Source organism: Triturus cristatus, chromosome 7 (genome assembly GCF_964204655.1).
Source record: "Triturus cristatus chromosome 7, aTriCri1.1, whole genome shotgun sequence".
NCBI lineage: Eukaryota > Metazoa > Chordata > Amphibia > Caudata > Salamandridae > Triturus > Triturus cristatus.
This window is the reverse complement of record NC_140590.1, coordinates 606052200-606076541: the sequence shown is the minus strand read 5'-3', so window position 1 is coordinate 606076541 and position 24342 is coordinate 606052200. Positions and strand designations below refer to the sequence as shown.

General features: G+C 43.5%; 1 protein-coding gene across 1 annotated transcript in view; it reads right to left on the bottom strand.

Annotated features, from left to right (window-relative positions):
* ANKFN1 (ankyrin repeat and fibronectin type III domain containing 1) overlaps window positions 1-24342 on the bottom strand; it is a 1480122-nt gene that overhangs the window by 955097 nt on the left and 500683 nt on the right. The window lies entirely within an intron of this gene.

The following is a 24342-nucleotide window of genomic DNA, read 5'->3' as shown; positions in this document are numbered from 1 at the left end:
TGGGCGTTCCCCCGCACAAAAGGGTCATAGGAGTGGCGCAGCGAAATCTATGAGATTTCGCTGCGCCACTTCTAGGACACCAATGCGTCACAACCTTACGCCTGCCTCATGGCAGGCATAAGGGTGACGCAGGCCCTGTCACATGGGGCTTGCCCCATGTGAAAGTAACATTGCTGGAGTTGCGCCAGGCTTCCGACACAACTCCAGCAATGCGCCACTTTTTGCGCTGACAGATACGTCAGTTATTCTGACATATCTGTCTTTCCTTGTGACATGATGCGTCATATTGTAAATATGACGCATCATTGGTGTCGCAAGGAGGGCGCACTGAGAAGTGGCGCATCGCTGCTGTCACGCAGCGATTCGCCACTTCTCGTAAATGAGGCCCTTAGAAGTTAACTTAAAAAATGAAATTGAAGGTGCAACTATCAGTCTACCAACCACTAAAATGTGTGAATTAAAATTAGCAGCACAAGATGCCATTTTCCAATGTACTGCTCATAACTTCACATATGACTGCATAGACGGTAGCACTGGTGGCATCACACCTATGTCCACACCCTATTCTCAGTCTATCTGTGGACACCACTCGCTGCACCTGTCCTTCAAATGATTGACTGGAGTTCCTGGCCTTCGGTCAGGCTCTGTGAACCTTGAAAGGGATATAACAGTGCACCACTTTTGAACAAGTGCAGGACAGGTTGACTGCAGGGACCTTTATTGTTGGATCTTAAGGCAGTATAATTGATTTAATGCATACACTGACAATGACAAAGGTAACAGTAAATATTTACATTTATTAATGAATGTCATCGTAAGAGCGTACCACCTTTAGTGGTTTCAATGGCATTGCTTTGGTTTATCAAGATATATTTCTAATCTTATTATTGTGGTGACACCCTGACAAAGCCAGTAGATCTAACTTTTATTAGCTACACCCCATTATATTCTGCCTACAATATGTGAAGGATAATGTGGTTTTAGGGTTCAGTCTACCCTAAAAGTGTGAAATGCTAAGCAGGTGTCCTCATACGTATTTACACCTATCACTATGAGTACAATTATACAATGATGTATTAAGTGTTTTGTTGTGCACCAGTGGACTGGGGTAGTAGCCCACACCATATCCTCTAAGTAGGCTTTGAAGTGGTATGCCTTGCTATCCTGAGGAAGTCTAGCGGTACAACTGTTCCCAGTAGGTGGAAAGTTGTGGACTTATTGCTTGTGATTGGCTCACCTCCTTCCCAACTAATAACCCAATTTCTTATATAGGTGTACCGGATACATAACCTGTAACCATGTAGTGCAATGCAACATTACCATTGTGGGGTGTAAGTGAATCTTAGACTACAAGGTTGAAGGTAGAGTGATTTGTAAATATCTCCAAAATCTGAAGATGGATATGTTCACTATATTAAATGTTACCCATTAAATACTTTTTCTGTTACATGTTCAGTTTGGGGTAATTAGCTAAAAAAAGCTATTTTTCAAAGTGCATAAAATAACGCCCATTTATTAGAGTGTTGAGGGTCAGTCGATGTATGTAATTATGTGGCAGCAATGTTTAGTACATGATGATGGACTCTCTTCATTTGAACCATTTTCAGATTTTCTGATACCTATTTTGTCTAGCTCAAATAGATGAAAATAATACTATGAGAGAATGTGCCACATAATTTGTATTTTTGACACATAACTTAGATAACATTTCCATATAATTTGGTCCTTTGTATAGTCTTAGTAGACCGACAATGGCAAAGCTCTGCAGAGTTGTTTGAGGGCATCATTTGGATACGGACAAAATTTGGCACCCTCTCTATATAATTAAGGCCCAGGGGGAAAAATTTAAAGTGATTGAGGAGGGGTGGAGGTGGGTCTGTCATAAAGTCAAAAGAGGTGTGTTTTCCCAGTTTATCTCTAGTGGGAAATTTTACATGCTGCAACAGCAATAATTGCTGAACAGATTTACACCAAACTTGGAGAAAAAATTTGAAAGTGTGCTTTTTGTGGTTTGGTGTAATCCGTTCAGCTGTATTGTAGCTATTCATGTTTGAAAGAGGTGCTCTGTGGAATTGAAAGGGTTAGCTCTTTTGTATACAGTGGCTGTTTAAAATCATGATTTCCGAAACTGCATTTTCTGTCAATCAAACTTTAGCTTTTTTTCAGGAAAGTGATGAAACAGATTAAAACTTTTTTTCTGCCAACTTGAAATTGGTGGTATTAATGTGTGGGGAAAATCCACAGTGAAGGGAGCACTCACCATTTTTACTCACCATTTTCACAAAATAACAATTTGCAACACAATCTCTATATTTACAAAAAAAATTAAAAGTAAAACAATCAAGGATTTGGTAGGATCAAGGCCCTGAGAGTCTACATGGACAGATGATGTTTGGCCTTGCAAAAAGTCATTCCCTATGGCCAAACATTATTGTGCACAGACTTCAGGTCATGTGCATAGGAGTTAGGCTGCCCATGGCAGTTCAGTGCAGGCCCTGACTGAAGGCCAGGCCCTGAAACCAACCACAGCTGTGCGAATGAGTACGTGGCAAGTGAATGTCCTGTACCAGTTCATGAATTTATGAATACATCATAAAAAAGCACTGTAAATTCGCTGCAAACAATACAGGTATATGTTTGTTATGAGTTAGCGAAAGCAAACCAAAACATTTGATTTATGGAATGTACATTACACACCATATTTCAAGATAACCCCATGCTCGATAAAATACTTTGACCATAACACAGGAAACGAATGTCTAACAAGAAAAAAACATGGCAGGTAAGGTGTTGTAAGGTGTGTGTTGTGCGCTGCATACCATAACTGACACATTTCAGTGTTTGTTCCTTATACGAAATCATGCAAGGAGGTAATAGGTCCATTAAGATCTCCTTGATGCTATTCTAGCTCAGCAGCTTACTTAATCATCTTTGAAAAATATTGTTTTGGGCAGAAGCAATATGGTATACACTCATCAACATTTAGACTTGTATCAGGAAAATAGGGGCAGAACATTGTAAGAAACTAGATTGACGACTGAGAAAAGAGGAAACTCACTCTTGATATGAGCTGTGATTGGGCTAAGATAAAATAGACTTATGTGAGGAATTCAAGTTTAAAATTGGCAGTGTGGCACAAGCACAAAATCAGATTACTCTCAGTGACAACTTTGTACAGTATTTTAGCAGCGTTAAAACAACATTAAAGACAAGAAATGGAAAAGATAAAAAATCCCAAACTAATTAAGTAGAATAAATATTTATTGATTAAAACAGAATTAACATAGTGAAAATTGTTTAAGGGCATCAGAAGTTGTCAATTTGTAAATAAATCACAGATAGCAACAGTATGGGACCACGGGGATCCCAGAAATCAATGCTTGGTAATGGTCGTGGCTAACCAGGTTCCATAGCTGTTTCAGGACAATTGTGATGGAATTGTGATCAGAGAAAGCCTAGCTAGCAGTTTACCCTCGTCACTGTTTTACCTTATAACCTACTCTATGTTTAGGTCGAAGCTTGCCTGACAGCACAGCTGTGTGCTTGCAAATTATGACTGGGGTCAAGTTGAGGATCATTTACAAACCCCTTGCGCTGCTGGTACGTCACTTTCTCCCATATTAAAAGTGACACACCTGTAGCACAGGGGGCTTTTGAATAAGCCTCGTTAATTGCTGACCTGCAAAGCAACTCTGCCCCTCGCTTTTTATTGGCTTTTTGCTTATTCACACTTATTTTTGAGGGTGAAGTTGGCAGCCACACATGAGCTACAGTCGACAATCTCCTGTATAGACTTTGGTTGACCAATATATCTCCCAAAAGGTGAGGAGAGTTGCTTCGGCCTTCCCTCTGTGTTGCTTCCCCCGCCTTCCTGTTGCTTCCCTGCCCTCTATGATTCTGCTGTCTGTGTTTCTGCCCCACTTACATTCTTTCCAATCTACACTCTGTCCCAACTCCCCCCGCCAGCTCAAGTCACTGTTTTTTGTTTATGGATCCAACAAGGATCAATAGACAAAGAGAAAATAAATATTTGAGTCATTTTGTAGGCGTGCGCATGCTTGGTGCATGCGTCTACAAAATGACGCAGGCGGCGGAACAGGCTTTTTTCTTTTTAATAAGCCATGCTATGCCGCATCGCTTACACCACTGGCAAAGCTAATAGGTCTCAAAGGTGAGACATATTGGCTTTGCAAATGCTTGTTTAGTATTTTAGTCAGAGATTGGGCCCCATTCTCTGCACCAGTGCTTTAATTTCTCCGGCTCATGTACTGGGTTTTCACCAGCAGAGCCTCAGATGGCTCTGTCACTGAAAGTCTATGGCCAGATAGCGCATCTGGCAAATGGGCTCTGGGTCAATGATTTGGAAAGATGACATCCTGCACAGTAAGGCCAGTGTATCAGAAAAGTTGAAAACGTTTAAATCAAATATACATACATATTAGGAAAATATACTTCTGGAAATAAAAACAACACCGCATAATAGAGTTTCCTCTCCACATTGGTATCTTTCGCAGAAATTATCTACCAATACCTGACTTTTTAAATAAAGTCGATCACTGCCTTGTTAGATGAACATACACCTCAATACATCTACTTCTTTTTAAGAGAAAAAACATTTAATGATATCATATACGGGGTACTCTCACAGTGGACATTGGTCATGTTTTCAGCCTTGATTAGTCCATAGAAATGGTACTGAAATTCTCCAGTGTAAGACCCATGTGTTTCAATCTCAAAAGGACCAGTGTTCAACAACATCTTTCTCAGAGCTGTTGTATCACTGTGGTATGTACGCCAGGTATGTCTGGAAGAAGTCAAAGAATAGTGTTGGAGAGTTACACTAATTATGTGCATCGTAGGAACAAGGAATGGTAAAGGAATTACTCAAACCTAAGTTCTTGTTCATGTGTTTTGTGAAAGAGTGAAAAGAAAACAACAAGCATTGGGAAATGTCTTAGGTTTCACCTTTGGGATTATTAATAAATTAAAGGGTGTGGAAGCAGTGAATGAGTGCAGGGAGAATAGAGTGAGTGCTCTCTATGCAGGATGATTGGTGCATGAATGAAGGTCGATAAGCATTCTTAATGCTTCTAAACCCTTGAATAGAGGGCTGAATTAAGCAATATATAATAATTGTACACTCGTGTCATCATTTTATTCGGCAGACCATTACTCTCAAGTGATTAGCAGTGCTCTACAAATCCGAGGTGATTGATTGATTGAGAGGAGAAGCCGAACACAGCGTAAAGCTGATTTTATGTCTTCCAGGCCATATCAGATTATGCTGTGAATAAATTGCATGTAATTTCCTTTAGTTCTCTGTGTCTGTGTTTTTATGTTGGGCCCAGGAAAAGGTGTCTTAAAATAATTTCTGATGGCATTGTGCAATTCATTTTGCTTGCCCGAAGATCAATCGTGGACCTGTGACAAAAATCCTTTGCCAAAGCTAAAACCTTGTTTTATACTAGCAGACACCAAAAATCAAATAATCAGGATAATAAATCAGTGGCTGTCCAATACGTATTGGCACATTGGCTGAAAATCAAGCCAGACATACATAATGTGCACATGATCTTTAGCTGTACTGTTCCATTTTGATGTTCATTTTGCAAAAATAAGTTATACCTGTGTGCACTGATATCAAAACAAATGTTCTAGAAAAAAACGAAAGTCTTGTGGAATGTTTTAGCTACTGCAGTATTATTTGCATTTTTCAAATTTAATTAGAAAGGAGTTCCCCTTTGCACATCCTCCGTTTACTTTTCTGAGAAAATCCAACTTTCAGTTTCAGCTGTTAAATTCGTTTTGACCCTTTTCTTCAGAATACTATTACACTGCCGGACAACGTGAGCTTAACTTAGAAACAAACCACTAGTCCTGTTTGCACCTAAAATGGAATTACACATTGGCCGCAAATTGCAGGAGTAAAGAAAGCACGAGTATTTGCGCATTTCAGAATGGGGAATAATGCTCATTATCCTTTCCAAAGCGGATTACAGTACATTTGCTCGTGTGATTCGGTTTAACTGCATCAGAAAACTATTACCACCATCGAAAAACTGGAGGTCATTATGAACGTATAAGTGCAATAAAGAGCACATTAAGGTCTATTTTTCTTCGCAAAGTGTGAAATAAAAAAGTTTCAAGTTCTTTTTTACCTCAATTGGTTTCAAGAACCCCATTACTCAAAAACAATGTAGAAGGCCGCAAACATGTTTGTGTAATTTACTGAGACATGGTTAACAGAAAGCCACCTCGAAGCAACAATCCGTGCGTTTGTACTGGCACAATAAACTACAGCTCAAAAATCAAACTTGCTGCGAGAAAACAAAATCGAGCGTAACAGATGTATTTCAATATGCACAATTATCTCTGGGTGCTTACTTTTCGTGAAATGTTTGCGTGATGCTACCAAAGTGAATGTCAAACTAAAGGCGAGTGTGCAATAAATGTTGAACTTTAATTTTTGTTTCTGTTCATTAATGTTAATAACTACTCCTTAAACTATTTAACTTGGACTGACTAGTAGGCTGCAGCAAGCCACATTTGACACCAAGAGCATATTCAGCCAACACTAAGTGCTCAGGGAATATTGATTAAAGTGTCCATTAGCTTTTATAACACGTTGCATGCATTGAGTGTATGCACGATTTAGGACACTTTGGGCTGATTACAATGTTGTGTGAAAACATTCCGCCAGACACCGGTTTGGATTGGGGACCGACCGACTGACTCACGGTTGGCGGTTCCGTCTGACCGATTATGATGCGGCCGAACACTATTCGATAGGAGTCCCATTGATTCCTATGGGAGCCCGTGTTTTGCCCAACAACCGGCCGTAGCACAGGCTCCTATGGGGAAATAAGAGGTGCGCGGAAAACCCTGCACCCTGTAGCGGGCACTACATGGTTCCTGCCACACAGTGCAGGGCTTTTGAGGGAGGTTCCTTAGGTAACCCCTCGGCCCCCAACCAGAGGCTTCAGGATGAAGAGGGGCCTGCTAAGGGCAGGTTGACTCAGAAAGGCTGTTGGAAACTGACATCATAATTGCGCGGTCGGAAACGCTGTCCATAGAACTGTACAATGAGGTTCAGACCAACACGGATGCTCCGAGAGCCAGTCGGAACCGATTCGGAATGACTGAACGCTTTACAATCTAACCTCGAACATCGTTTTCGGTCAGGCGGATTGTAAACCGACTGAGTAGAGGAGATTCTGCCTGTCGGGAGGAGGCTCTCTGTCCTACATCTTAATCGGCCCCTTATTGTACATTTACACCGATTAGCAGCAGTTCAGCAGAGAAGGTTTTGTGTTATAAACCCGACCTACATGGTGCTGCATTAAACCACTAGTCTGTTCACCACAGAAACAGTATTTTAATGGCCAAAAGTGTGACCTGTTGATTTCCTCGATGTTAACGTGTAATCTATATGGAGTGGTGTGAAAAAACAAGTGCTCCCACCTACATATATACTATGTAATGTACATGAGATAGTGGGGAAAAAAATCACTTTTCCTGCCTAAGCATATGCAATGTGTTGTCAGGTAACCAAACGGAAACAAAAATGAAAAACGTTGGTGCAACAAAAAATTATGTCTGCAATAGATAAATCAACAAATGGATAATGAAAAAGCAGAACTTATGCGACTGCTGCCTAACTCCAAGATTGCAGCAGTCTCACAAGGGCTGAGATTGGGATTTGTCAAGCTAGTTAATGATTATCATTGAAGTGGTGCTTAGGCGGAGCAAAAAGGGGTGGGGGAGCAACATGAGAGACGGAAACGAGCTGTAGAGAGCCGTGCACTCGACAAAAAGCAAAAAACAAGCACAGGGCAAGCGCTGTGCAGGCAAATTATTTTTAAAAATGTCTTACAAAGAGGATTAAAACAGTATTTGAGCCACAGGAGACTGAAAAGAGAAAAGCACGATGAAAAAACAGGAAATAGTATGCTACAGCCAATAGACACTGAGAAAAAGTAAGTGGCAAGCACAGTAACCAATGAATAACAAGGGACCGGGATGTAAGCCCCTTTTAAGATGTTAACAATAGATTCCACAACTAACAGCACAAGCGATGTGCATGAAAAAACTAAATTGGTACATGTTTGGTTAACCCTTCAATAACTCCATGTGGTCATCAATCAAGTGGTCTCACCTCTGGTTGGTCAAACGTAGTGCTGCAGTGGGCTTGAGGTGGGAAAAAAAATTCAGAAACTCTATTTTCGTGTTTTGCAAACATATGTTAATTATTGTACTTTTCCATAAGGATTGCTGCTGGAAGGAAATGCCGCCAACTTGTTTCTGAATTCACTTCTGCTTAAGAAATGGCATTCCGTCGCTTCCCGCTTGCAGACCAGAAGGAGAACAGAGCGCTAATTTCTCTTTTACTCAGTCTGGATTTCCTCACGTTTTTCAGCATCTTACACCATAGAATGTGCAGAAATGCACCATTTTGAATCTTATATTGAAAATCATGAGCACCCCCACTTCCGTTTATTATGTGGTGCCGCTTTCATGGAATTGTAGTTCACTGCACACATCTAGCTTTTGCTTTCACATTGTGTTGTCACATAGTGTGGGATAAGCAGCCCTTTGCCCTTTACCATCTGGGAGAGGTAGTCAACCAAAGTCTGTATATGAGATTGTAGACTATAGTTCATATGTAGATGGCAACTTCACCCTCAAATTAATTTAGTGGTTGCATGCAGTTTTAGGCCAGCAATAGTAAATGAAGTCTGCATGTTGGTACAATATATGAATTCCTATTGTGAGTCAAGGTATTGTTTAATTGGATAAGAGGTTGGAAGAACTCAGTAGAGATCATCTTGCCAATCATGACTGTGGTCTGCTCCCTGGTGCAGCTCAGTGGGGCATATCCTTAGTAAATATGTTCACTACTGCAAAGGAAAGGTGAATGTCTGGCATGTTGCACCCTCGTGTTTACTGGTGTTTCTTTCTTGGGGCTATCTCGGAGATGTGTTCTATCTGTGGGGAAATTCCAGCCTCTTTTATCTGTTCCTTGTCCTACTGCTGATCTCATGTATCTGGGGGATCATTTAAAATGTTAGTTCTTTTTTCTGCAATAGCAATGTTTATTTTACGTTTCGTCATACCCTTTATATGTGCACAATGGAACTGCTATGTAATTTTCATGTTGTTTTAAAATATATGTATACCTAAAAAAAATCTCAAAAAAGAGCAAGTTAAGAAAAAATGAGTGGCCGGGCCCTGATCGTCTAGTGAGGCAGTTTTGTTCAAATGCTAGTACCCTGACCTACTAAATATTAGAATCTGCCCTGTACTTCAACTGACTTTGCAGGATGACCTACTGCCTAACAAGAAGTTAGGGTTCTGCACCCTAGTCTCCACAATCTACACCTTCATGCTTGGAGAGTGAGCGGCACTGTAGGAAAGTGCAATTTTTGGAAAGATCGCCCTCATTTTTGTCTGGATGGATGCTGCTGACAATTTACCTGTAGCACTGAGACCCTGCTAAACAGGCCCCAGTGCATGTACTCTGAGCCCTAAAGTTTGACAACATTGGCTAACTACTTATTGGCAATGGCAACCTTAGAGTTTCTATAAGTCCAAAGCATACAGTACAAAAACACACCATGGCATACACCGAAAATGGTAATCTGTAGACTGCAGCACTTATTGTGCCATCCACGAGCGTGACACAGTAAAACATGGCTTCAGGCCTACCATTGTAGTCTGACTGCTACAATGTAAAACATGAAATGAAGCCCGTTAAAATGGTCATTTTTGACAGGTAAAAGCCTCCCTTTTAAATATTAGTAAGACACCCCTGTCATTGCTTTGTAGCCTAAAAGGTAGGATGCATGTTATTTCAAAGTGGGACGTGTAGAAAATTAATGTTACCATTCCCCTCTAGTAACAAGTCCCTAAAAGCTAGTCTCACTGTGGTAGGCATAGCTCTCCTATGTGGAATGTCAGAGTACAGATTAAAACAATAATACTGTATATCGGGTAAGAGACCAGCTAGAAAAATAATTGAACAACTATTTTTAATAGTTATTAAAAATCCAATTCAGCGGTGACGTTAGATTTTTAAAAAAATATTAAGGAAAAGTAACTTCTTTTTTAAGTTACCCTCTCCCTGTCTGAAGTTCTTGTTGCTAATTTGCATTAACTCCTGAGCAACTGAAATTCCTCCCAAGAGTTATAAAGGAGGTCACTGTAATTGACAGATCCACTTGAATGGGCAGGAACGACTCCTTAGAGCTAAGCAGAAGGGTGGGGGCTTGCCATCCTGTTGGCATCGCAAAGTGGAATTCTGCCTGACAGTTCTGTTTGAGCCACATGTAGCACTTTGGCATGCTTGAAAGGGAGCAAACAGGATGCCAGGACAATTGTGGTGTATCCCCAATCTAGTACCGAGGGACTCACTTTTTGTTTTACCAAACCTCTGTCTCCTGATTTGTTGTGGGGACAGAGCCTCCTTCAAATTGAGATTTAGTGTGATTTGTGGGTGAACACTGGTGATTTACAATTCCACTCCCCTACACACCCCAAGCTTTCTGACATCAAAGTCAGAGTGGCCAATGACTTTTGCCATCTTGAAAATTCACTTGGTTAGGGTGCGCCCGGGAGTCACCCCCTCCCACTAGCTAGTGCCTGCCATAAATGTGGTACCTACACATAACACTTACTGGACCTGAGAATGAACAGAAGAAGATTGCACCTGCTGAATCAATATGGGTTTTTGAAGCGCTCTACTCACCCATGAGGGCCTCAAGGCGCTGGGGAAGGGGTTTCGGGCAGCTCCGTGGTCATCCGGACAGCCAGTTCTTGAGATCCTTTCTGAATAGATGTAGTGCCAGGCTTCGTCTGATGTAGATGAGGTTCTAGGTCTTGGCTGTGATGCAGGTGAAGGATCTGCCCCCCTCTCTGACCCTTTGGATGCGGAGGACCATGGCCAGAGGTTTCTCTTGGGGGCGTGGAAGGAGATTCTTTCATTGAGGTATTGGGGTCCGGTGTTGTGGATGGCTTTGTTGGCATGTGTGAGCAGTTTAAAGGTTATTCTTTTTTCTACGAGGAGCGAGTAGAGGTCACAGAGTTGTTGGGTGATGTGGTCATGTCGTGGGATGTTGAGGACGAGTCTGTGTGCGGTGTTCTGGATGATCTGGAATTTGCAGAGGAGTGTTTTGTCGATTCCGGCATAGAACGTGCTTCCATTGTGAAGTCTTCTGTTGATGAGCGCGTGTGTGACGGTCTTCCTGATGTCGGGGGGATCCATTTGAAGGTCTTGCGGAGTATGCAGAGGGTGTTGAAGCATGTGGAGGATAAGGCACTTATCTGGCGATTCATGGTGAGCGAAAAGTCGAGTATGATGCCGAGTTTGCGAGCGTGCTCCTTAGGGGTGGGTGGGTTTCTGAGGGTGGGGCACCAGGTGTTGTTTCATACAGAGGCGGTAGAGCTGAGGATGAGGACTGTTTTATCTGAGTTGAGCTTCAGGCAGCTGCTGCTCATCCAGGCTGCGATGTCCTTCATCCCTTCTTGGAAGCTGTGCCTGGTGATGTTGGGTTCCTTGGTGAGGGAGAGGATGAGCTGGGTGTCGTCGATGCATGAGACTATGTTGAGTCTGTGTTTTCTGACGATGGTTGCAAGAGGGGCCATGTAGATGTTGAAGAGGGTGGAGTTGAGGGAGGATCCTTGGATTACTCCGCATCTGATCTCTGTAGGTTCGGAGAGGAAGGGTGGGAGTCTTATTCTTTGTGTTCTGACTGAGAGGAAAGATAGAAACCAGTCTAAGGCAGTTCCCTGGATGCCTGTGTCGTGGAGTCTGGCGGCTAGTGTGCGGTGGGAGATGGTGTTGAAGGTTGCTGAGAGGTCTAAGAGGATGAGGGCTACTTGATCGAGGAGGGAGCGGATGTCGTCAGTGGCGGCTATGAGGGTGGTCTTGGTGCTGTGGTTGCTGCAGAATATGGATTGAGAGGTGTCGAAGATGTTGTTTTCTAGGAAGTGCACTAGCTGGGTGTTAATGACTTTCTCGATGACTTTGGCAGCGAAGGGGAGAAGAGAGATGGGCCTAAAGTTCTTACGGTCTGTCCCTTCTGCGGATGGCTTCTTGAGGATGGCTTTGACTTCAGCCCATGACCAGTCATCGGGGAATGTGGCGGTCTCGAGGGAGCAGTTGATCGTTCACGGTGGTTCGGGTGTGATGGCGGACCTGTGAAAGATGTGCCGTGGGCAGGGGTCAGTTAGTGCTCCAGAGTGGATGCTTTTCATAGTGTTTGCGGTGTCTTCTGTGGTGAGAGGGGTCCAGGTGAAGAGGGTCCGCTGGATGGCGTTGCTGGTGGGGGGTGCTTGGTCGGTACCGTGGTCTTGGTTGTCGAGCAGCATTTTGATCTTGTGGTGGAAGAAGGAGCTGAGTTTGTTGCAGAGATCTTGGGAGGGAGGGATGTCAGTAGTTTTGCTGTTGGTTCTGGTAAATTCTTGTATGATGGCAAAAAGTTCCTCGGAGTTGTGGGAGTTAGAGAGGATTCTGTCTTGGAGAAAGTTTCTCTTAGCTATTTTGATGAGTTGGTGGTGTGCCGTTGTTGCGGCCTTGTAGGTGGAGTTTACTTCTGGGGTTTTGCTGTTTCTCCATGTTTTCTCCAGTTGTTGGCAAGAGCACTTGGATTCTAGGAGGTCTGTGGAGAATCAGGCAGCTTTCGCGTTGTGTTGTCTGGTGGAGTCCTGGAGGGGGGCGAGAGTGTTGGCATAGTTAGCGATCCATTGGTGGAGGTTATTTGCTGCTGTGTTGGTGTCTGTTGTGGTAGGGGGAGTGCAGCTGAGGGCAGAGGTGAGGTGGTCTTCTGCGATTTTGTTCCACTTTCTGTGAGGGAGATGAGGCGTGCGCTTGTGTGTGGTGGGTTTTGAGGAATGGACACACTGGTGGTCCACCCAGAGCAGTTCCATGGTGCGACTGAAAGAAATTTTTCCTCTGGGAAAGATGGGGTCGAGAGTGTGTCCTGTCATGTGAGTGGGGGGAAGACACGTTGCATATTGGTGAGGTTCTCTAGGAGGGTGGTGGTGTTGAGATCGCTGTGGTTGTCTAGGTGGAAATTCAGGTCTCCGAGCAGTATGTAGTCCGTGGAGGTGAGTGTGTAGGGAGCAATGTAGTCTGCGATAACGTTCGGTGAACGGAGAGCGGGGTCTTGGTGGTCTGTAAGCGAGTGTTTCACGGAGCGTTGTTCTGAGGTTAGGCTGGATCTGGAAGTGGATGTGTTCCATGAGGGGCAAGGCGTTGTCCGAGTTAGTGGTTGTTAGTTGGAGGGAGCTTTTTTGGATGATTGCGAGGCCTTCTCCGGGGCAGTTGGGGCGGTCTTTCCTCAGGATCTTATTGATGTCGGGTGCGGAGGTGCCATTGGTCGTTGTCTCCGTGAGGAAGGCAATGTTGGGCGAGTGGGTGTAGAGGAGGTCCCAGAGTTCCACAGCGTGTCTGTGCAGGGAGTGCAAGTTGAGGAAGATGCAGCTCGGGGCTTGTGTACGGTGGCATTCAGTGGGTTGGAGGTGGCTGTCTAGGTCCGGAGGTCGGTGAAGGTGCAGCAGCTTTGTCAGCAGGAGAACAGGCCTTGAGAATTGCTCGGTGTCGAGAGCAGGCAGTTGTTGTCCCGTCCAGTGCTGAGAGCATAGAGAGTGCTTGGGTCATAGCGGCGAGGGGGCGGGGTGACCAGGGTCCTTGGCACTGGTCGCGATTGGGTCGTGGACGGGTACAGATGGGCTTGTCTTCAGCGTGCCAGTGGCGCAGCCGCCATTAAGTAGGGATGGGGGAAGGTGAGCAGCGGGAAGGTGAAAGGTGAGAGTGGGAACACACTGGGGTGGAGAGGCTGCAGGGGCGGCAACAGTGGGAAAAAAAGGCAACCAAAAGGAATGAATACAGAGGAAAACAGAGAAAAAGGCAACATAGGGGGAAAAAAGTCACAAGAAAAAAGGCAAAAACAGAAAAAGGCTGACACCCACAGAGTGGATCAGCAATGAAGCAGGCTCTTCCACTGGACCACCAGGGATGAGGTGCAGGCAGGAGCCTGTGGGTGGAGGAGGGCCTCAAACACCTACCTTGGTCACCAGAAGGTGCTGGGGGCACTGCCTTAATGATGGAGCTGCGCGAGGGGAGAGCAGTTACCCTGACCAGGAGTTTGGAGGTCTTGCTCTCCTTTGCGCGCAGCGGCCGCCATTAAGTAAGGGTTTGGGGAGGGTGAGCAGCTGGGAGGTGGAGGCGGGAACACGCTGGGGGCGAGGCCATGGGGGCAGCAGCTGCAGAATAAAAGGCAAGCAAAAGGAAAGAAAACAGAGGTAAACAGAAAAAAAGGCAACAAAAGGGAAAAGGGGCAAAAACAGAAAAAGGCTGACACCCACAGAGCAGACCAGCAGAAGAGAAGGCTCTTCCACTGGACCACTAGGGATGAGGCAGTGCCTTAACGATGGAGCTGTGCAAGAGGAGAGCAGCACCCTGACCAGGAGGTCAGAGGTCTTGCTCTCCTGGGCACGCAGCGCCTGCCATTAAGTAGGGGTGGGTGAGGGTATGCAGTTGGGTGATGGGAGGCGGGAACATGCTGGGGGGAGGAGCCACAGGGGCAGCAGCGTTGGGAAAAATGGCAAGCAAAAGGCAAGAAGAAGAGGCAAAAGAAAAAAGGCAAAAAAAGAAAACTACAGAAAAAGACTGACACCCACAGAGCAGACCAGCAGAAGAGCAGGTTCTTCCATTGGACCACCAGGGATGAGGCGCAGGCAGGAGTTTGCGGGTGGAGGAGGGCCTCGAATGCCTATCTGGGTCACCAGAAGGCTCTGGGGGCAGTGCCTTAACGATGGAGCTGCGCGAGGGGGGAGCAGTTACCCTGACCAGGAGGTCAGAGGTCTTGCTGTCTGCCACCTGAAAGGAGCCCAGAAGGACTGGATCTACTCCCTCTTGTACAGAGGACATGGATGTGGACTTTAAGGGCCAGCCTCTTGTGTGGCTACAGGGACACAAAAAGCTGCAAGAGGCCTCTCTTGAAAAGTGCTAGAACCTGGACTGGGCTTTGGTGGTAGCCTCTACCTCTCAAGCTCGGAGTCTCTACGTTCCCTCCTCTGATGATCTCAGAAGTGTGCTCCTTGTTTGTAAACATTTAAAAAATTTAGCTCCACAGATTCAAGGGGACTTGCCACAAAATGTATCCTAGCATCAGTTTCACAGCATCAGAGTTTATTTCAAGCTGGTCCATGCAGAGATCTCTGCACCTCTAAAAAGTGACTTCGTTTCTTTCTGTATTGGGACTTTTTAACCAAAAACCTCGAATCTTGGCTCACGTTTCTGACCTTCAGTGTCATGGCAGCAGCTATAAATTCAGCTTTGTCCCACGCGGAGAAGAGTTTTTCTTTAGTAAAACAACAAAGTCTCTTTTTGGATTGGGCCTTGAAATTAATTTTTTTTAACTTTTCCACTTCAAGGCTCCACAGAGGACCAATCTTTATGGTGTATACAACCCTCGCTCCATTGTGGTTGGCCTCAAATTGCACCTAGGTCCTGTTCAACCACGACCATTTACTACCATTGGAGCATCACACTTTTTAGTGCAATTTGACCTTACATTTTTTCACATTTATATCTCCGGTTCCCCTTATAAGAATTTTTGTGTAATTTTATTCATTACATTTTACTCAATTTTTTTATAAATTGGTGTGGGATTTTTACTGTGTTGTGTTTTCAGCTTTTCAATTGTTTTGGTACTCCTAAATGCTTTACACATTTTCCCTAAAGTTAAGCTCTGTGTCATATCTATGAGGGGCTGTGCTCAGGTTGAAAATATGGAAATTTTTGACTGGACCTAACAGGTTAGTGACTATTATTTGTACTGTATACCATTCGACTGCAACTATTGACCCACTTTCTCACAGTCACCAACTGATTGACGTTGACCTCCCACTAGAAGTGCTGGCTGCTCACCTCCCATCCACAAAGTACATTGCTGGTGTAGGGTGGTTACTTAATGCAAGGCTAGACAAGTCTATCCTCTTCATGCCAAGCTGTGTTATGCTCTTCTGTTTGTTTTGTCTCTGGCTTGGCAAGGCTTTACTGTGGACACAGTTAAAATCTAGTTATTGCCCCTTTTGGGCTTTCTTTATTTGCCTGATCAGCCCTCTTAATTCAGCTCGCCATTTGTGATGCATTAATGTAAAACACCTTTCATATCTGTTTTCTTTTCTTTTTTTTTATTATGCCACAGTGGGAGCCTAGTTTGATTATTTTCAGTTTCAACGTGTGCATCATTGACTTTGCGCATTTGCACATTTGTACTGACACTATTGACCAACAGGTTTTCTCATTTCCATCACATCTGCATGTCGTGTCATTGAATTGCAGTTGTTGTCTGTTCAACAATCATATACCAAATTTATCCCCATAAGTTGGTGCTTCAAACTTTTTTTATTTTTTTTATTTTTATTGAGCAGAGTAAAAACATAAAAAGAGTATTAAGAAGGAATACTGATACAGATAGTCAAAGTCATACTTGTACAATCATTTCCATTATAAAATACTCTCACAACAGACATTATTACATTATCAAAAACTATTTCTTAGATAGTAAAGTTCAAGTGCTAAAGTGCCGATTTAGCCAAACTTCCTAAATTGTCGATATATACTTTCCAATACATTCGTCTATTACATTGACTTATCTTCTGTTCAGTAATTTACCAAAGTGCAAATGTGCTTACATGGATTGCTATAGAGTCAACTGGGTGAGTTTACCCTTGGAGATCTTTTTCCACCTGATCCAAATACTTCCATATTGAGATAAATCTTTTAGTAGCTCCCACCCTTTTCGCGTAAGTAGTTTTTTACTTGACTCATTTTTTTAAAGCATTCTAAAAAGGTCGGTACTTTGGTTGTTTTCCAGTTCTGAAGGATCAACGAATGTGCCACCAAGGAAGAAATTGATCAAAACATTTCCCCGCCTCTGGTTCCTAACTAGGTTTGAATCTGTTTTAATAAACCAAAAAGTGCTAACTCAGGCTCGGGTTCTACCCTACTCAAGAGTGCTCGGCTAAGTTCAACACAAATTTTCTCCCAGAACTGGCTCAGCCTTGGGCATATAAACAGACATGCAACCAGCAACCCTTTCCCATCTGTTGACACCGGAAACATTTATTCTCCACGTCGGGATACATCTTATGGAGTGCTTTGGGGATGTAATAAGCCATCCAGCGAGATAAAAATGCCATTCTTTTAAACTTTACAGCTCTCAATGCATTACTACCGTGTTCTGAAATGGTTTGCCACTCCCCATCTGAAAATTTGCAAAGTGTTTCTTGTTTTATCTTTTCAAGAAAATTGGTAACCAATAGGGGCTCCCCTTGATTTTGAAATAATCTGTACCAATTCCCTATACCTCGCAATTTAGTTCTAAACAGAGCGGCTAAAACCGGAGGGGTACCTGCATTGGCTGGAAGTAGATATTTGTTTAATAGTAGTCCAATCTGGAGGTAGCTAAAAAAAGGAGCCTACTCTGATTTCCACATCTAGCTTGAACCCCCTCCCAATTGATACATCTACCTCCAATTAAAAAGCAGCCTAATTCCTTGAATCCCTTTGTGCCCCAGAATTTTGCATGACTATTCTGAATATGAAGGCCCAAACTGTTGCATTCTGTAAGCCAAAGATATTCATATCCTGAAGACTGAGCCTTTAAAGAATAACATTTCTGGAGTCTACTATTAAACACCTGAAGCGTCTTGTATCTCGTTTTTTTGGGAAGTTTTGATGTTTTTATGAAAACAGGAAGCTGTGATCCAGCTTCCTGAACCATCTTATTCAGGAAAAAGCTATCCAAGGATCCCTTACTGTCAATTAATTGAACAATTATGTTAAAAAATGCTGCTTCATAGTAGGTACGAATATGAGGAAGTGCCAGCCCACCCCAGCTAGTATCAAGTTGAAGAATAGATAATTTTACCCTTGACGCTTTTTTATTCCAAATGAATTGACGAAAGATTTTTTCCAGTTTTTTAAAATATATTGTATTGATTTTAATCGGAATGTTAGAAAAGAGAAAGATTAACAATGATAATATCGACATCTTTATTAGTGCGATACGACCAATCAAGGTAAGGGGAAGGAGTATCCATTTATCCAAGAAATCTTTAATTTTTATCAACGTGGCTTCGTAATTTAACTTAAATAAATCCGCAAATTGATTTGAAACATAAATCCCCAGGTATCGTATTGGCTCAAGAGAAAGAGCTTGTTGTTTTAGCTTGTCTGGGAGAAAATTGCTACACACATTTAGGGCCAGGACTTCAGGTTTTTTGTGATTAATTTTGTGTCCTCCGATTGCCTCAAACTCTGCGAATTCTCTTAAAATTGTTTCAATGTTTTGCCTTGCAGGTTTAAGGTACAATATAACATCGTCTGCAAATAATTTTAGTTTTGTAATTTCCTCTATTGAAGTTTTTATCTCTATATTGTCCCGAATCCTAATCGGCAAGGGTTCGATAAAAAAAGTAAACAATACTGGAGACAAGAGACACCCCTGACGGGTTCCCCGTCTTATATCTAATGTACCTGCCAGATTAGTGTTTATACTAACATGTGCCTGAGCCCCTTGATATATGTTCTGAAGCATAAGGATAATCTGGGGTGGAACCAAACCTTTCGAGACCATAAAATAGAGCACCCCAGTTTACCAAGTCAAACGCCTTCTCTGCATCGACCATCATTATCAAGGCGGGTGTTTGATTAGTATTAAAAAAGTGGATCGTTTGAACTAAATAACTCGTATTAGAACACATTTACCTGCCTGCTATGAACCCGGTTTGATCTGTATGTACCATATACTGGGCCACTGGAGCAAATCGATTAGCCCTCATTTTCATCAGGATCTTATAATCTGAATTTAACAGACTAATTGGCCTGTATGAACTAACGTCCCTGGGGTTTCTTCCCTTCTTTACAAAGCTAACTATTGAGGATTCTTTAAAGGCTGCTGGAACATTGCCTCCTGCCTGAACATAATTAAAAAGCTCCAGCAGGAATGGTATCAGCTCTTCAGAGAACGCCTTGTAAAATTCAATCAGAAGGCCATGATTTTCACAGGTCTTACCTCCTGGCATTGAGGCCAAGGCCCTAGAAATTTCAACTGCTGAGATATCTGTCATTAATGCTTCTTTCTGCTCTCTAAGAATCTGAGGGAGTATTAGACCATGGGAGTAGTGTTAAATTACTTTTTTTGATACCTGGTAATCAGTTGTATATAGTTCCTTATAATGATCTATAAAGATTTTGGCAATTTTATCTTTTTCAGACACTAAAATCTGCGTCCCGGGTACCACCACTTCATCGATTACAGCAGCTTCTTGTTTTACTCTAGTGGATCATGCCAACAATTTTCCTATCATCTGGCTTTCCTCATAAACTCTCTGCTGGCATGATTGCGAACTACTTATCTCTTCCATACTTAAAAACTCCCTCAATTCCTCCTTTGCCTTAGTTAGTTGCTCTCCCACACGGTGTCCTCCCCTGAGGAGCTATTTTTTCTTAACAAGGCAGCATCGACTGCTTGCTGGAGCTCTGCTTTTCAACTCTTACGAACCCTTTTTTGCTCCGACATGTAGGCGATCATTTGCCCTCGTATTGAGGCCTTAAAAGCCCCCCAAATTGAAAAAGGCCCAGCAGTACCCTTGTTGACCTGAAAAAAACTCCTTGATCCATTCTCGCATACTACTAATCCATTGTGGGTTGGAGATAGAAGCCTATCCATCTGCCACCTGAATTTTTCCCTTCTTCCTAGCTCTAAATCGATTTCAATTTTTACCAGAGAGTGGGCTGAAAGGAGTTAGCCCATATCTCGGTATTCAAACATGTCAAGGAGCATGATAATAAAAAGAAATCGATACGGGAAGCAGACTGGTATCGGCGAGAATAATCAGTATATTGCATAGCTTCACTATGACCCCTGCGCCAAGGATCAACTAATTGGTAATCTTGTTTCATTACGTCTATCACTTTTTTGTCCTTGGCTTCAACAGTTTTTTAGCTTTATTTGATGTATCCATTACCAGCTCTTGCACAAAATTAAAATCAATGCCTAAAATTATTGGACCCACTGCAGCTCTAGCTGTATCATTAATCTTTTTGAGAGCTACCGGATCATCTGCAACTGATGCATAATAATTCACAAAATTCAACATATTTCCATTCTCCTTTACTATAACCCATATCCATCTGCCATATGGATCTCTCTGGATCTGGATAATTTCCCAATTTATCCCTCATCCGAAATAAATGGCAATCCCTCTTATTGCTGCCTGGGCAGATGCAAAATAGGCCTTAGAAAAAGCTTTAGAAAGACACAACTTTGGTGCATTCGTCTTGAGGTGGGGTTTCCTGTAAAAACAAGATTTGTGGTGAAAATTACGCCAGACATCTTATTAATCCACCATACCTTTGCTTACTAGAAATGCCATTAACATTATTTTAAATAATGCGAACTCTATAACCCATTGCTACAGCTATTACTTAGATCAAAAACGTTGAAAAACAATACATTTCTTTCCAATATATTTCATTACGTACCTCTGCTCATTTTCTTTTTTTGCTCCACCACCCTCTCCCAGTGCCCGCACCCCCCTATATCCCTCCCTGTGCCCAAGCCCACCCCCCCAGAGGATGAGGAATTGCCCACCCTACCCCTCTCCTCATCACTGGGGTGAGACTCCCTTTTGGATGCCATGCAATTGCACCCTACGTGACCAGTTCCACCTCCCGCATCCAAAACCGTTTTTCCCCCTATCCAAGGTTAATCAATGACCCCGTAGATATTTAGTATAGGACAGGATAGGATAGGATAAATATTTTTAAAGCGCTTGAATGCCGTGGCATCTTGGCACTGGTGTATGTGTATGTGGGAGGGAGATACCTCCTGCATTCTCCGGGAAAACTTGGCAGAAGCAAACAGCCATGTTTTCAATGTCTTCCTAAAGAACTGCCTGTTAGACTGAAATCTCATGGCTACTGGTATTCTCGTCCAAAGTTTTGCTGCAGAATTTGACAACATCCTACCACCCCACCTTGCCCACCTAATCTTTGTGGTATGTATTAGGCCTAAATTTGCTGATCTTAGAACGCGCAAGGGGTTATAGGGTGAGAATTTATTTTTAATATCCTCAGCACCCCACCATAGAGTGCCTTATGCACCAGGCACAATGCCTTAAATTCAACTTGCTGCTGGATGGGGAGCCAGTGCAGTGATTTTATTCCTACCGTAGTTGATTGTCCATTTGGTATGTTTAAAAGCAGGTGTGCTGCCGCATTCTGTAATGATTTCAGTTTTCTCATCTGCGTCTTGTCAATTCCCAAAAAAAGGGCGTTGCAAGAGTCCAGTTTGGACAAAAAAAAGGCGACCACCACTCTCTTTTGTAATTCTTGCGAGATAAAAGGAAACATTTTCCTCAAAGTTTTTAGTAGGAAGAAGTAGGAGGAAGTGAGACTGTTGACTTAGGCGGAGAAATTCAACTGGTCATCAAAGATGACTCTGAGATTCCTGACCTTAGCAACAGGGCTCGGACATTCCCCGGCTTCTGCCGGCCACCAGGAGTCATTCCAAAGGGGTCGGCCCTGGCCGAACTCTATCACCTCAGTTTTGTCTGTGTTGATTTTCAGGAAGCTATGGTTCATCCAGGTCATAATCTCAGTGAGACATGCATGGAAACTGGCAGCTGTGACCTCTGGTTGATTGGATATAGAGATCACAAGCTGGGAGTTATCCACATAAGAGACCAAGGCAAATCCATGCCTCTTGATGAGTCTGGCTAGTGGGGTGAGATAGACGTTAAACAACGTCAGAGATAGGGCCGATCCCTGAGGGACCCCACAGGGAAGATGGACATTTTCTGATTGTAGACCCTCCCAATGCAAGCTCTGCTCCCTTGCTTCCAGGAACGAGGAGAGGAGGGCCAGAGCCATGCCCTCGATTCCCACATCTCTCAGCCGCTGCACTAACACCGTGTGATTCACGGTGTCAAATGCTGCTGATAGGTCGAGGAGCATGAGGACCACTCTGCCCCTTCATCTACTATTTTTCGGATTTCTTCCATAGCAGTAATTAGGGCTGATTCGGTACAATGGCAAGACCGAAAGCCATGCTGCGTAGAGTCCAGCAAATTGTTAGCATCTAGGTAGTTGGTCAGCGTCTTATTAATTGACTTCTCCATGATTGTAGCTATTATTGGTAGGCCAGCAATGGGGCGATCATTTTTAGGTTGGATGGGGTCCAGGGATGGATTTTTTAGAATTGGCCTGATAGCTGCTTTTTTCCAAGCTACCGGGTAACTACCTGATTCCAGGACTTGACTGATAAGGGGTGGAAGATTATCACAAATCATCATAGAGGCCAGGAGCATAATAGCTGGGGGACAGGGGTCTCTGGGGGTTTCTTGTAGAAGTTTCTGGGCTTCATCAACATTGGCAAACATGTGGAATTTTTCTTTTACCAGGACTCTTAATTTTGACTGATGTGCTATCATGGCCTGTGCGCCCTGAGTTTTAAACAAATATAACAGTTTCACAAACTCCTTTCACTGACGCACCGCTGCTGCGGACATGTCAGAACAAATACGACAGCTAAGTCCTTCTTCACTCGAACATTTCTTTGTTTGGATGACTTTAGTGAGTATTTGATCCTTTATACGATAGTCAGCATAGTTCACCAAGATTGTCCGTGGTAGTTTGGAATTTGGAAAAGGCTAGGAGGGTACTCTGTGGGCCCTTGTAATGGGGAGGTCCACTAAAAATTCTGGGATAACATTATTTTATAAATGCCTCAACCCATTGGATTGTTTGGGCTCCTTCACATCCCTCGGGAATACCAACAATAAGTAGATTGGACCACTTAGTATGGTTCTCACGCTCCTCAAGCTTATTCTCCAGTGAGGCTTTTTCCTTTCTAGCGGAGTTAACTTGCTGCTGCATCATGTTCATCTGGAACTCTAACTGGGAAATTCGACCCTCTGCTTTTTGCATTCTGACCGGGAGGGTGCCAACTGCAGCTTCAATTTTTTCAAATTTAAGTTAAACGATGGTGAAGAGACGCTATCTCGCTAGCTTGCGTGATCTCCAACTCTCTTATCTCATCTAAGATGAGATTTAACATAATCGTTATGCCAAGTTGCATTGAGGTAGCCTCTCCGTCTTGCCGTTCACCTTCATGATACCTTTCACCTTCAGCGATTGAAACTAACCATTTACTTTGTAAAGGGGGGATTCTTCCACCAACCTTTTGCCATCACCCAACTGTCCTTGTATCGTATTGGTAGTAGCTTTATTGGAGTCTATGATCACACTTCTGGACTCCGAGGCATCTTCCTCAGAACTCAAAGGACTTGGGAGCACAGAGCCACATCTTGATTTTAAGCTACGCTCGGCTCTTGCTGCTGCCTTCAACTGGGCTGTGCGCAGTTTCGTTTTAGTATTGGGTACTGTTTTCATGTTTACAAGCGTATTGTGTGCTTGCCCATTGCTTTAACTCCTCAAATCCTCTCCCCCTCCTTGTGCCTTAAAAGTGAATAATCTAGGGATACTGCTACTTCCCCAATGTTTTTTGTATACCCAGCAAGTCTCTGGCAGGATAGGTCCGTTTAGGCAACTTTTTTTAAGTACCCTTGATTAGGTGTGTTTGGGCGGCAGGTGTAGCCCACATGCTCTGCTGACACTAGCGTGATCGTGGCCACTCCCCCCTCATTCATTGCGGACTCAGCGGCTGGTGGCTTTCTCGGACGAGAAGTAAATGCCGCGTTAAGAATTGCTGCTGTTTGGTGGTGGCAGTACTATTTTGCAAAGAGTTTTTCTCTGTTTTTGCTATCTTGGCTGGCTCGGGGTCTCACTCAGCCACTCGACATTCAGGAAAACGGTTTGACCAGCGTTTGTTAGGGAGACGGTTTGACCAGCGTTTGTGCAGGCAGAAAAAGGTGGAGGCACCGGCTTAAGGCACCTTGCTGACAATTTCTCCTTTGCCTCAGCCCAGCTGGTCTCGTCTTGGTTTTGCTGGACTGTTGGGCTATTTCTTTGTTAGCTGGAGCTGGAGTGGATGTTTGGAGGGCATCAGTGGCTGTTGGCTTGTGTCTCTTGCCGATAAGTGCTGGCAGCTAAGCACGAACAAGGGATTTTGGACGGTTAAGGCTCTTCTTGAATTTTTTGTGTTTTACCACCTGCTGTCTGTATAGCTGATCCTCTTGGTGCTTCAAACTCAAGCATCTTTCCAACTGAAAGTGGTGTAGCCTTTTCACATGGAGCAGTACGTGATGCTCCTGTGTTATTCTCTCTGCCACTCTCTCTATGGAGGAGGGGAAGAAGCACCATTTAGT